At 47.2% G+C, this 12497-nt stretch overlaps 1 protein-coding gene across 1 annotated transcript in view; it reads left to right on the forward strand.

Moving 5' to 3' along the window:
- The first annotated feature begins 375 nt into the window (after positions 1 to 375).
- Positions 376 to 12497, forward strand: part of TAOK1 (TAO kinase 1) — a 59519-nt gene continuing 47397 nt past the window's right edge. Inside the window, exon 1 of the mRNA XM_053274622.1 lies at positions 376 to 853. The gene's annotated coding sequence lies outside the window, so the exon portion shown is untranslated. The remainder of the gene's footprint in view (positions 854 to 12497) is intronic.

Consider the following 12497-nt stretch of genomic DNA (forward strand, 5'->3'; position numbering starts at 1 on the left):
CACACCCCTCCCCCCTATTAGACTCTTGCCACTTGGTACCTTCCTCCCCCGTTTCCCCTTTGGCTGACTCCCTTTCTCCCCCCCCCCGCGACTTGGTCCTCTTGGTACACTCCCTTTCCCTCTCTCCCCCCCTTCCCACTTGGTACGCTCCCCGTCGCGGCTTGGCACGCACACGCCCCTTTTCACTCTACCCCAGCCTCCTCCTTTCTCCCTCCCCTTTCAGCAGCACGCGCGCGCCCGATGGTGGCTTCTGCTTCCCGAGGAGCTGCTGCCCCCTCCCCGCGCGCGCACACGTTAGCCGCTCGCTCCGCCGGTACAGGACCTCCTCCTCTCGCGCTCGCGCTGAGGAAGGGAGGCTCGAGCGCAGCCAAGTCTCGCGAGAGTGCACGGTGGGCTGCCGCTGAGGCGGAGGAGGAAGGGCGAACGAGGGCGGGCGGCGGCAGCAGCAGCAGCAGCAGCAGAAGGGGCAAGCAGGCAGGGAGGGGACAGGACGCGGCTGAGGGGGAAAGAGAAGGAGGAGGAGGAAGGGGGCAACGACGACCCACCGGGATCGGAAGGGCGGGGGGCGACACCGCCGCTGCCGAGGGGCCAGGAGGGCAGGCGAGCAGGCAGGGGGGCGGCGCGAAGCGGCCTGGCCCCGCCCGGAGAGACGCGCGAGCGGTCTCCGGCCCGCCCCCCCGTCCGCTCAGCCCCTCCCGGGCCGGAGCCTCACGGGCGAGCGAACGAGTGCAGGCCGGGGCCGTGGCCTTGAAGGCGGAGGAGGCTGAAGCGGCTGGGAGGGGGGCGGCCCGCGTTCTCCGCCGCCCCCACGAAGGCGGCCGCAGCAGCATCAGCAGCGCCAGAGCCCCGCAGGGTGAGTCGCCGCGCCGCGGAGGAGCCGGGCCCAGGCAGTGGGTGCGGGGAGGGATTGGCGAGTGGAGCGGGGGGGGCGGCTCAGGGCGGGGCCGGGAAGGTCAAAAGGGGGCTCGCTCTTCCCCACCCTTCGCAGCTGGGACAGTTCTTAAAGGCGCGAGAGGGCCCTCCCCTTAAGAGAGAGAGAGAAGGGGCGGGGGGGGGCCTGGCTGTCATGGGGAGGGGGCCTCTCGCACCTCAAGGGCTGCGCGACTTCGTCCTCCCGCAGAGGCTGGGCTACCAGTCCCATCCCCTGTGACTTGAGGGGGTGGGAGTGGTAGTCCAAAACTGGTTGAAGGCTGTGCAGCCCTGTTTTCAAGGGAGACTCCCTCTGGTGCTTCTCCTCCTCCTCTGGTGATCCCCCAAATAAAGGGGCGTGGCTTCTTTATTTGGGAGATCCAGGGAACTGAGCAGTGGATTCCTCCCACTCCAAAAATCATTATGGGGAAAATATAGGTATCCTCATGGGGGGCAAGAGGAGGGGTCAACAGCCTTCCCAGCCAATAGCATGGCCCTTGGAGGGGGCAGGTTGGTGATGTAATGGAGGGAGCATCTTTGCTTTTGTGGGGTAGGATGTCTCAAGAATTATTTATTTATTTATTTCATTATTATTATTATTTTTATTATCCCTCCCCACCCCTGGATGTGTTGCAGAGAGCACCCTATATTGGTTCGTACGTTTTGTGGCAGGCCTTGGAAATTTTCTTCAGTCTAGCCCAAAAAGTTAGGAGCAAGAGAATGGACACTTGACAAAATTATTGGACTTTGTGACAGGCATATGGGATGTGGGGGGATGATCTTTTCTCTGCCCCCTTTACAAGTAACATACCTAGAACACAAACAGGGCTGCCTGGGCAAATAAAGCTGCTAAATAAGTATGAATATTCTAGTCTTGGCACCATGGATAAATTTCTAGGCGCCATGGTTCCCTGGAGCCTGGAATTTGTCAATTCATATGGGTCAGTGTTTTGGGTTGATGGCCAGAAGTGTGTTCTCTGCTGAACTGGCAGGGGTGTGTGTGGTGGTGGTGAGGAAGAAGGGTTGAGAGTGGGTTTCTTCCTGCTTTGAAAGGCAAGGTTCAATAGGTGGGGCTATGCCTGAAAGTAGGCCTTTCTGTTGGGTTTGAATAATACAAGAGTATGTGGGAAGTGTGTTTTGTGAACTTGCCAGTTTTTGGAGTCACCTTCCTATCTTTATTGAGAGTTAGAAGGGAAACTTGCACTAGGCCTAGATGATGGGGTACATTTTTGAAAGAAAATCTGGCAGGGACCCTAGAAATTTATCCATGGTGCCAAGACTAGAATATTCATAGTTATTTAACAGCCTTATTTGCCCGTGCAGCCCTGTTTGTGTTCTAGGTATGTTACTTGTAAAGGGGGCAGAGAAAAGATCATCCCCCCACATCCCATATGCCTGTCACAAAGTCCAGTATTCACAAGTGTTCCCCCTCCCGCGATGGGGCTGAGATCTGATCTTGTGTTCTTGCCACTTGGCAGGGATTAAAATGATGGGTTCTTCTGGCCTACTGCAATAGGACCTCCTTTCTCCAGGCATGGGAGAGATGAGTGATTTTCCTCCGCTTGCTTTGCCTTGTCCTGAGAGTGAGTGCAGAAGATGTGCTGGCTTTGCCTAGTTGAGATGATGGCTTGCACAGAACTGGGGAGAGGTTTTTGGGGGGCGGAAAGCCCGCTTCTCCCTCCCTTGCGCCACCATGCACTGTCAGCTGGTCGTTAGTAGAAGCCAGCAGATGTGTTCATGTGCTGGTGGAGGCCTGTTCTAACTGCTGGAGACAAAAATACCCCTTCAGAGGGAGCGGGAAACAGACATCTTTCCCCTCATCCCTCCGCCCCTTTGCCCTCTGCACTGCTCCTTCCTCATACACAGCCATGCGATTGTGTGTATGTTGTACCCTTAAAGGGGCAGGGGTGGGGAGCAGCGGGAGTTGTAAGGCCACTTCTCTGCTTTTAATCAACAGGAGGGTCAGCCAGATGAATGTTTTCCCAGATGAATGTGGGGTGGGGGTGGCAATGGGAGCATGGGGGCTTTGCTTGCCTGTCACTGATTTGGCATCATCTTCTGAATGGAGGAAGCTGTTACTTTTTCATTGCATTCTGATTTTGTCGACCTGGTGGAGAGCAAGCAAGAGAGCTAGTGGTTTCTTTCTTGAAAGCTGCATCTGTTTCATCTCCATTTTCTCTAGCTTCCTCTGATGTGTTGGGGACCTCTTTCTTTCAGATTGATGGCAAGGTTTTCTGTGCAAGAGGCACTCTTTCACTGTGCCCATGTTGCTAATTGATGGCAGTGACCTATATTTAAAAAGACCTTGTGTTGATTCGTTTTAGTAATGGTTTTCTCTTGATGCCAAAATATCATTTTAACACATCAAATCATAATATCCTTTGGGATCTAAGCGTCTTCTGTGTTTTTATTACTTTATGAGATCCTTCTGTTTGAGTAGCTTACTAACTGCTGCTTGGAAGGCCGGGAGTGGGTCCAATGCATCTAGGTCTATTGACATTTCAGTGAGGGGTGTGGTACAAGGAACTGTGTGAAAGTAAATGATTTTGTCACAGGTGGTTACTTGAATATTTTGAGGAATTCCATTATTAAACTTCAGTTCTTCATGCCATTATTCCTGCAGCCATGAAAAGGGTAGCCTATATCTTTGATGAATTTTCTTGGGTTTTAAGAGCCAGACAATTCACACTTGACAAAATTACCTGTCTTGATGGACATTATGTGGGAAGGGCTTCTCTTTCTCCCCTTTACAGAAACCAGGCTGCCTGAGACAAATCAATATTTTATTAAATAACTGCCTTTGCATATCTTAATCTGTGCACCACAGTTAAAGTTCTAGGCTCCCTGGTGCCTGGGATTTGTCAAGCCCTGGTTTATCATGACATAGTGTCTTTGGTTATGTGGCTTTGTCAGGGGGTTGGTTGATTAGATTGCTATTCTTAAATTGAGCAAATTGTGCCCTTCACTCAAGACTAAAAGCTGAAATATTACCTGTAGGAGTGCGTCTTGTATTAACACTGTGTTTAGCTCACTAGCCAGCCATTATTTGTGGTTGTCACCAATCCCCTCTCTTCCCTCAGATTCTTTTCTGGCACACAAGCAGAGGGCTTAGGAGGGAAGTCAGTCTTCTGTCATTTGCACTGGGAAATTGAGAGAATAAGAAACAGTGGGAGCCCTCTCCTACTGGTCAGAAAGGATTCCTCCTGTTTCTTACCTATTCAGAAACAGTGGTGGAAATGATACCTCTGGGGAGAATTGTGGGGTGCTGGGTGTGTTGCTCACCAGAGATCTAGGGATACGTGCCACTAGCGGGCTGTATGCTTCCATTTTGGCATTAAAATGTATTTTCATAAAGGTGGTTGCTGTTGAAAGTTTTGGGTAGAAGGTTCACAGAAGCTAGGCTTTAGTGAGAAGTAACTCATTGCTTGCTGTAATTTAGGCTTGTAATTAGCTGTTTGCCTGGTCATTTGTGGCTAGTAATTACTTCCAGGTGGCTAGGTAGGGATGTTTAAAATTGAGTGGTTCTTTGGTTTGGGCAACAAGGCAACTTTTGGTAGTGTTAGTAACGTATTTGCAAGGATGCTATAGAGCGTTGTGATACGAAGCACATAATCATACCATCAGCATGGTAGAAAAACAGGGTGCCAGGGATGTAGCTTTCTTGACATATCTTACTGGTGATGTGCCACTGTTTCTGCAGTGGTAGAAACTGCTAATAAACATCTTGCTCAGAATGAAATAGGGCTTATAACCTCTCATTTGTGTTGTCTCCTCTCATATGGTGGAACTTGAACAGGTTTGCTACTTAAGCCCAAGGCCAAGCATAGCTGACAACAGGTTTGACCCTCTAGGTCAAATTCTTTGCAACATTGCACTAGTTTGTGCTGGTCTTCCTGTGTGTTACTTGCATGTATTTGCTCAAAGGTACATTGATAAGTTAATGATTTTAATTTCATTCTACCAGGTTCATTCTTTGGACTAGAACATTCTTTGCAAAGAAATATTCATTTTGAATTAAGGGTTTAAGTATACTTTCATTAAAAGTAGTAATTGGTTTTGAGCACAAAGGTCAGTGGGTGCTTTGTTTTTTAAATCTGTAAAATCAACATTTTGTATGTACCAAAGTGTTTGAATTTCATAATACGTATTTAGATTTCCTTTTAAAATAAAAAGGCAGCTTCCATGTCGGACCGTGCTTACAATAAGATACATTGGCTAAATGTTTACTTTCTTCTATGTACTCATTTCCCCCCATTTTTTAAATTCCTAAAGCTCTGGAGCTGTGAGGTGCAATTTTTATCTGCCTGTGGTTTTCCATTGACTCTGGTTTTATAACTATCCCAGTCGCACAGATTTTTGTTGTACTAAGGCATGGTGTGCAGAGTGAGTTATTTTGTTGTTTCATTTGTCCACAATACTCTGAGAGAGCTTTGCCTGAAGAACTTGCACAATACACTAAAGGCTCTTTTTTTTTTTTTTGGAGGCTAATATTTTAGTAAGAATGTTTACAAATGACTTTGAGCTTGATTGCTTGTCACTAACATTCATATTTCTTAAACCATGTGGATTTTTAAATGAAAACAGAGGGAGAGGGCGAATCAATACACAGTTTGCCTTAAAAGTATTTCCCTAGTAAACAACATCACCTTCCTCTTCTTACTTAAACAAAATTAATGCAGTTCCTTCAGATCCTTGGCCTGCCTGCCTCTTGGCTATGTCTTGGACCCATTCAGATGGGCAAACATGCTACCTCCCTGCTCTACCAGTTTCTCCAGCCAGATGCGTGGCACACCCACTGTCGCCCACTGCATTTCAAGTTCTACTATTTACAAACTTTTGTCTTCGCCTCCATGCCATGTGCAGCTCAGGAGAGGGCTCTGTAACTTCTGCTGAAGTGGATACTAGTCCACAAAAACATACACCACACACATTTAACCAACAGCAGGATTTGGGGGTGGGGTCAGTTGCTCCCAGTTTTCCTTCTTGGTGGTTGGTAGCATGGTTCTCCCTGTCTTCCTGGTCAGATTTCTAACCAAAAGGAGGAAGTGCCACTGGAGCAGGAGGAAATAGAGAAAGCAGTCGTTCAAGCGTTTGCTTTTTGTTGTTTTGTAATTTTTATTTGACTAGGTTTTAAATGAATTTTATTGTTTGTGTACCACTTTAAGCACTTCTCTAGAAGAAAGGTACTTTTGTGAATACTGAAAATAAAAACAAAGGGTAGGCTCTTATCCAAGGGAGGTCTCGTATCCTGCAGAAGAAATGGCATGTTTGTTCTGTTCCCATAGACAGTATGCTACCCTTTTATTTATTTCTTTAAAAGTGTATGGTGTTTGGTTCCCTTCTGGTTCCTTGTCCCTTTGAGCCTCACCCCATGCGATCACTCACCCTTGCCAATGCTTCTGGTGGCCTGCTTTGTTCAGCATCCTCCCAACCACTTTCTGTCTTCATCCATTGAACAAGACAGAGAAACAACCTTTTGGACTTGGCCATTGCCACCAGTGCTAGGCGTTGGCCAGTTTCTTCTTGGGCATTGGCCTTAGACTCCAGTCTGTAAGCAACAGAACAGAGAAGCTTCCATCCCACAGGTCTCAGGCTCTCTTTGGGCTCCAACAGCCTAGCCTCGTGACAGCTTCTTCCACTCCCAAGGCCCAGAATTGAGAGACTGTAGGATTTTATGCATCATAGGTCATGTGTACAGCAGTTGTGAGACCCTAACTTACTTTAGATTGCAGGAGCCACACCCCAACAGATCTTCTGCCTGCCACTTGCTCTTTGTGACCTTTTGCAGTGGAAAGCTCCATGCTTGGCAGGGGATGGTGTTGAGAGGTTAGCAAGCAATTGCTGGTGCACTTCCCTGTGCTCTCTGCCATGGGAAGAAGCCTGCTTTGGCCAAATGGCAAAGTTAATTCTTCATGTGAGCACTTCCAAAGCTGCCTTCCACCCTTGCTATTTCCCCCTTTGTATAGTTAGCAACCAGAGCTCTCCCTCTCACAGAACCTGAAGCCAGTTTCTGTCGGGATTCCAGTAGGAACTCTTTGGGTGGAGGTCCTTTGGGGTCTGCCTTAGGTCATCTTATCTGTTTGTGTTAAGTGACGTGACCAGCTACAGCTTGCTGTTCCTGCTGGTTGCATTGTGCTGCAGTCATTAGTTGCCTGGGCCTTGTGAACTTTGGAACTTTTGCTTCTACTCTGATGGGTTTGGGTGGGGTCATTCAGATCCTTGGTTTATCGGATATGCTGGTATGGGTGGCCACTCTCCTCTTTCTGCTTCAGTGCAACAGTCAGGGGCAGTGAAGATACTCCAGCTACTGCTGTAGAGCTGGGATCTGGCAGATGGTCTCCCTAATGAGGACAGCCTTGCTGCAGGATCAGGCCCAAGGAGGCCCATCTAGTCCAGCATCCTGTTTCCCACAGTGGCCCACCAGAGGCCTCTGGGAAGCCCACAAACAGGAGAGGAAGGCATGCCCCCTCTCCTACTGTGGCTCCCCTGCAACTGGGATCCAGAGGCATCCTGCCTCTGAGCCTGGAGGTGGCCTATAGCTGTCAAGGCTAGGAGCCATTAGACCTGTCCTCCATGAATTTGTCCAAGCCATCCAAGCCGGTGGCCAGTGTTCCCACTAATTGCTTTCATTTGTGTGCAGAATGGGTTTTGTTCTGGGCGGCGGTATCAAGGTAGTGTGTGCACACCTTCAGAGTGTAGGGCCTTCCTGATTCAACTGAGCGGGGTCTAAAATGAACTGAGCAGACATCAAAAACCCTTTGAGCGCATGCACATGTCTTAGAGGGAACACTGCTGGTGGCCATCACCACATCCCATGGCAGAGGATTCCATAGGTCAGTTATGGAATAACTATAATTAATGTAACATCTGATAGGTTAGTTTAGCACCACTAACCTATGGGAGGAAATGCTGAACACCACACCCTAGTCCTCGTTCTGAAATCGTCCAGATGACCTGCCTGTAGTGAGACCTGCCTATTTACGCACAGCTTTTTTGATAAGAGGGCATGAGCTGAGTTGGTGTTTGGTTTCAGGTCAGTTATTTCCTGATCTTGGTAGAGAGGAATTGGGTCATTTCATATGTATTTGTGGCTTTCACCATAGCATTGACATGCCTAGGGGGTCACACCTTATTCTTGAAAAAATGCATTACACTGTGGAGATATAGGGTGTTGCCTCTCTTTGGATAATACATTGGGGCAGTGGCTATAAAAACCGTCTTCCAAAGAATCCTGGCATTTTTCAGTGAGAAAACTGTCCACCATTTCCAAGCTTCCTTGAAAGATAGCTTGCTCACCGCTACCCATTTCACTCTCTAATTCACACCCTCCAGATCATTTTTGATGTGCCCTAAGGCACATCTAGTTCATGCAGGGTGACAGGGAGGTCCAACAGGACAGGCTGGTGTCCTGTGGAAGCAGATGGCTCCCAGAATCTCTCGCTGCGCACAGGTTTTGTGGCAGACACAGCCTGTGTGGAAAGGGTTCCCCTCAAAGCCGAAAGCTTAAAAGCCACAGGACTGGGACGTGCCTGTCTCCTGAATGCTGCTCTTTGTCTTTTGACTCCTGATCCCGACTTCACATGTACGCTGATGGGAATCTAACTTGGCTGTGACGACTCATGGAAGAGATTGTGAGGTCAGGCTAGAGAGCTCACTAAGGGCATTGGCTTAGTGTGCTACAGCTGTGGGGGTGGGGAGCAGCTTGAATGTAATGAATTACCAGGTACAGAACTTGCAGATTTATTTTTTCCGCCATTAATCAGAGCCCATCCATTAACAGAGGGTTGTGTACCCAGCATGCCTCAGGAACAGACAGGAAGTTCTCACAGCAGAACTTTTGGTCAGCAGTAGGTGGAGTCTGTCAACCAAGCTGATAACATGGCTTCCATTTGTTTGCTCTATCAAGAAATAATTTACTATGGCCACACCAGGCCATTAGTCTTAAAATGTTGATATATATTTTTATCCCATTTTTAGCCAAAAGTAGGCTTCCAAAGCAGTAATTGGATTATAATGTGAATGGCAATAAAAAAGCTCAGTGCAGAATGCTCAGGGGTGGGGTGGGATGCTCAGCCGGGGTTGGGTCCCGGGCACAATGGAAGAGTCCCTGGCTGCTGTCTCGGTCATTGGGAATTGCTGCCGGTAGGTGGAAGGAGAGTGAGCTGATTCTAATGGTTAGACCAGGGGTAGGCAACCTTTGGTGCTCCAGCTGCTGTTGAACTGCAACTCCCATCATCCCTATTCCCTAGATGATGCATGATTATTGGGTTAGATGTATGTCAGATGGAGGTGACTGAATGAACCTGGGGTGGGGTGAGGGAGGAATGGACAGACATAGGAAATAGTTTCCGGTGACTTGGTGCTTTGGAGCCATTCAGGGGAAAGGGGTTACAGTATGCTGTTGAGGGCATGCTGTGAGTCTGAGGGTTGTGTCTCTTGTAGAATATGTCTGTGACGTGTGTGTGCTAGACTGGTGGGCATTGCTGCCATTATTCTGCAGTGCTCTAAGAAACCGCTTTCAGTATATGCAGTGCGCACACCTCGATAAGCCTTGCAAATGAATGCATAAAAGCTGAATAATCCACACAATTTTCACTAGCCCATCTGCCCACACATATGGATGCCAGCTAATCACATCAGCAGTTTGAAAGAGACTTAAGGAGCTGTCTTCAAATGTACAAAGGCTTTCCTGCCTGGTCACTTGGAGGTAGTGCTTACTTGCCACAGGTGAGAAGGGGACTGCTTCTAAAACTGATATTTATTTGTAAAATGCTTGTGTCTCACTTTTCCATTCAGAGTAAATATCCAAAGCAGTTATCAGAGAAAGAGAGTTTAAAATATGCATAAAATCTATCAAAATGAAATCTTCCTTGAAAGAACCACAACAGCAGAGAGAGTCAAAATTAAACTAGTAGAGCAATAGAAATACAGCAGAACCAGTTAACTCTCCTGCTCAAAGTCCTTGGGAACAAACAAAAAAAGTCCTTGGGTAATCTGGAAACTCAAGGCCAGGTTAACATTTTAGGGGAGAGAGTTCCAAAGCCTGAGTGTAATGGCCAAAAAAAAGCCCCCTGCATACTCGCCTACTTGATCTTAGGCAGTGAGGCAAGGTCGCTGCTGAAGACCCAAGAGAGTGGGCGGAATCCGGTACTGGAGGAGGCAATCCTTCATGGAGGCCTTCAGATAGCCAGCTGCATTCCTGGCAAAGGTGAAATGTTTTAACTAAATTTCAGGTCTGTCTTTGACAGAAGAAAAATGAGTGACTGAAGGTCACTTTTACAAGGATCTACAAATTGAAGCTTCGCTCGCTAGCCAGCCATTACTTGTGGTTGCCACCAATCCTCTCTCTCCATCAGATCCTTTTTTGGCACTTGGGAGAAGACTTCAGAGAGAAGCGGGTCTTCTGTCATTTGCACTGAGAGGAGATAGTAAGAAACAGCAAGGCCCTCACTGGCTCAGAGAGGATTCCTGCTGTTTTTTCCTTCTTGGAAATGGCCGTGGAAATGAGACCTTTGGGGAGGAGATCTGTGTGGTGCTGTCCTGCTCACCAGAGGGCTAGGGGCACTCGCCACTACAACCTGGCAAATGGATTTGTAGATGCCTTTTTATTATATACTAGCTGGGCCGGGCGCAGAACATCTGCACCTCCTCTGGACAGGCTGGCCTACTTCTTCCCCCAGATGCCTGCTTCTCCCGGCCCCCCAGCCCACAGTTTCTGGCTGTCAATATAGGTATCACACGAGAATAATCCACATATATAATTTAATAAACAGATGTTATGAGTCATTGTGTGTAAGTCTGATAGGGACAGATGACACAGAAGGCAGGATACTTCCAAGCAGTGAGTGTAAATTGACAGCTCAAGCTCTGGTCCAGATCACAGGTCTGGCTTTTATAGAACACCAGCCCAGCCATAACCTTAGGAGAGTGTTTATATGGAAGCTGCTTTATATCGAGTCAGATGCTTGCTCCATCTTGCTCAGTATTGTCAGCTCTGATGGGCAGCAGCCCTCCAAAATTTCAGGCAGGAGTCTTTCAAAGGCCTCCCTGATGGTTTGTTCTCTCAAATTTTTCATCTCTGTGTGGAATGAGTTTTGTTCTGAGTGGCAGTATCAAGGCAGTGTGTGTGCCCATGCATTCAGAGTGGGACCTTAGTGATTCAACCTGAGTGGGATCTAAAATTAACTGAGCGGACAACCAAAAATGTGTGAACCCGTGCACGCCATAGAGGGAACTCTTCTCCCTAGAGATGTTGCCAGGGAGTTAACCTGAGACCTTCTGCATGTAAAGCAGGTGCTGTAACACTGAGCTACGGCCCCATCCTAAGCTACGGTTAGAGTGACCCAAGTTTTAGAGCATTTTAGCTGCTATAACTTTACGGGTCTAAAACTCCCCCATCTCCTTGTCAGAGACTAGGAGAAGTCCTGGAAAGAGATGCTGGAGCAAAAGGATCCTTTTGACCACTGTCTTGCAGTAGGGCCCAATTAAATAAGGGGTCTCTAGGCCGTTGCAGCAGAAGGGAATGTTTCAGCATTCAGAATGGTGTTTCAGCAGTCAGAATGGTTATCCATCCACTTTCCACTTGCATTACTCTGCCAGGCTCCAATAGTTCCACGACATGCAAATCTGCTTGTGGCACTGAGTAATCAGCCTGCATAATCATTGTCTGCTCCTAATGAACACAGACAAATGCTGAAATCTTACTTTAGCGAAACCTCCTTGGGTGGCGAGTAACGCTTGATCTCTGCACTTGGTGACCTTTTTGACATCTCTTGTATTCTGTAGGCCTTTTTCAAAAGTGCAGTACAGATGTCAGGTGTTAGAAAAATGTCCATTTCCCCCATTGTGTCTAAGTGTATAAACTGGTTGTGAGGGAAGGGGACAAAAACATCCTTTTTTTAACTTTGCATTGCCATTGTGTTTCTGTCCATGACAAACAACAATGACAGTGTTTCTGTCCATGACATTTGTATTTGAATGCTAATAGGGTATCATCCAATAATATGTTTACATTTAGTTAAGGATAAGGGGCATTTCCATTTTGTTCTAAATGTTCTATGTAACTCAAAAGTTTACACAGGCCAATAAAATAGATTATTAGCTTTGTATCTTCAGGTAGAGGGTGTGTTTGTGTTTGTGTCTGTGTTTGTGTTTAAATCTATTCCTACCATGCAGGGTATTTTCTTCTCCTTTTACCAGATCCCTTGACTGTGAGCTCCAAAGATAATCATGCATGTATGAAACATGACTTAATGTTTATGTTTTTGATTAGGTGCTCTCTAGTGCTAATAACTTGCAGATTGTATTGGTTTTTCTTTTCCATACTGCTATATCCAAGACCGAGTGTACTTTGTTCTTAAATAAAATTCTGTGCCAAGGGAAGCTGAATTCTGTGACCTCTGTATAAATTATGCAAACTGAGCTAAATTGTATGAATTCTCATTTTGAAAAATTCTAGTTTTACTAATCATGTGGGGGCAAAGACACCGAAGCCTCATTCCACTGAAAATCTTATTCAGTTATTTCTCTAGCTTCTGAGATTTCAGCAAGCACTGCACACATTTTCAAGCTTATCTGCAGTAGGAAGG

This window comes from Hemicordylus capensis, chromosome 12, assembly GCF_027244095.1.
Source record: "Hemicordylus capensis ecotype Gifberg chromosome 12, rHemCap1.1.pri, whole genome shotgun sequence".
Classification (NCBI taxonomy): Eukaryota; Metazoa; Chordata; class Lepidosauria; order Squamata; family Cordylidae; genus Hemicordylus; species Hemicordylus capensis.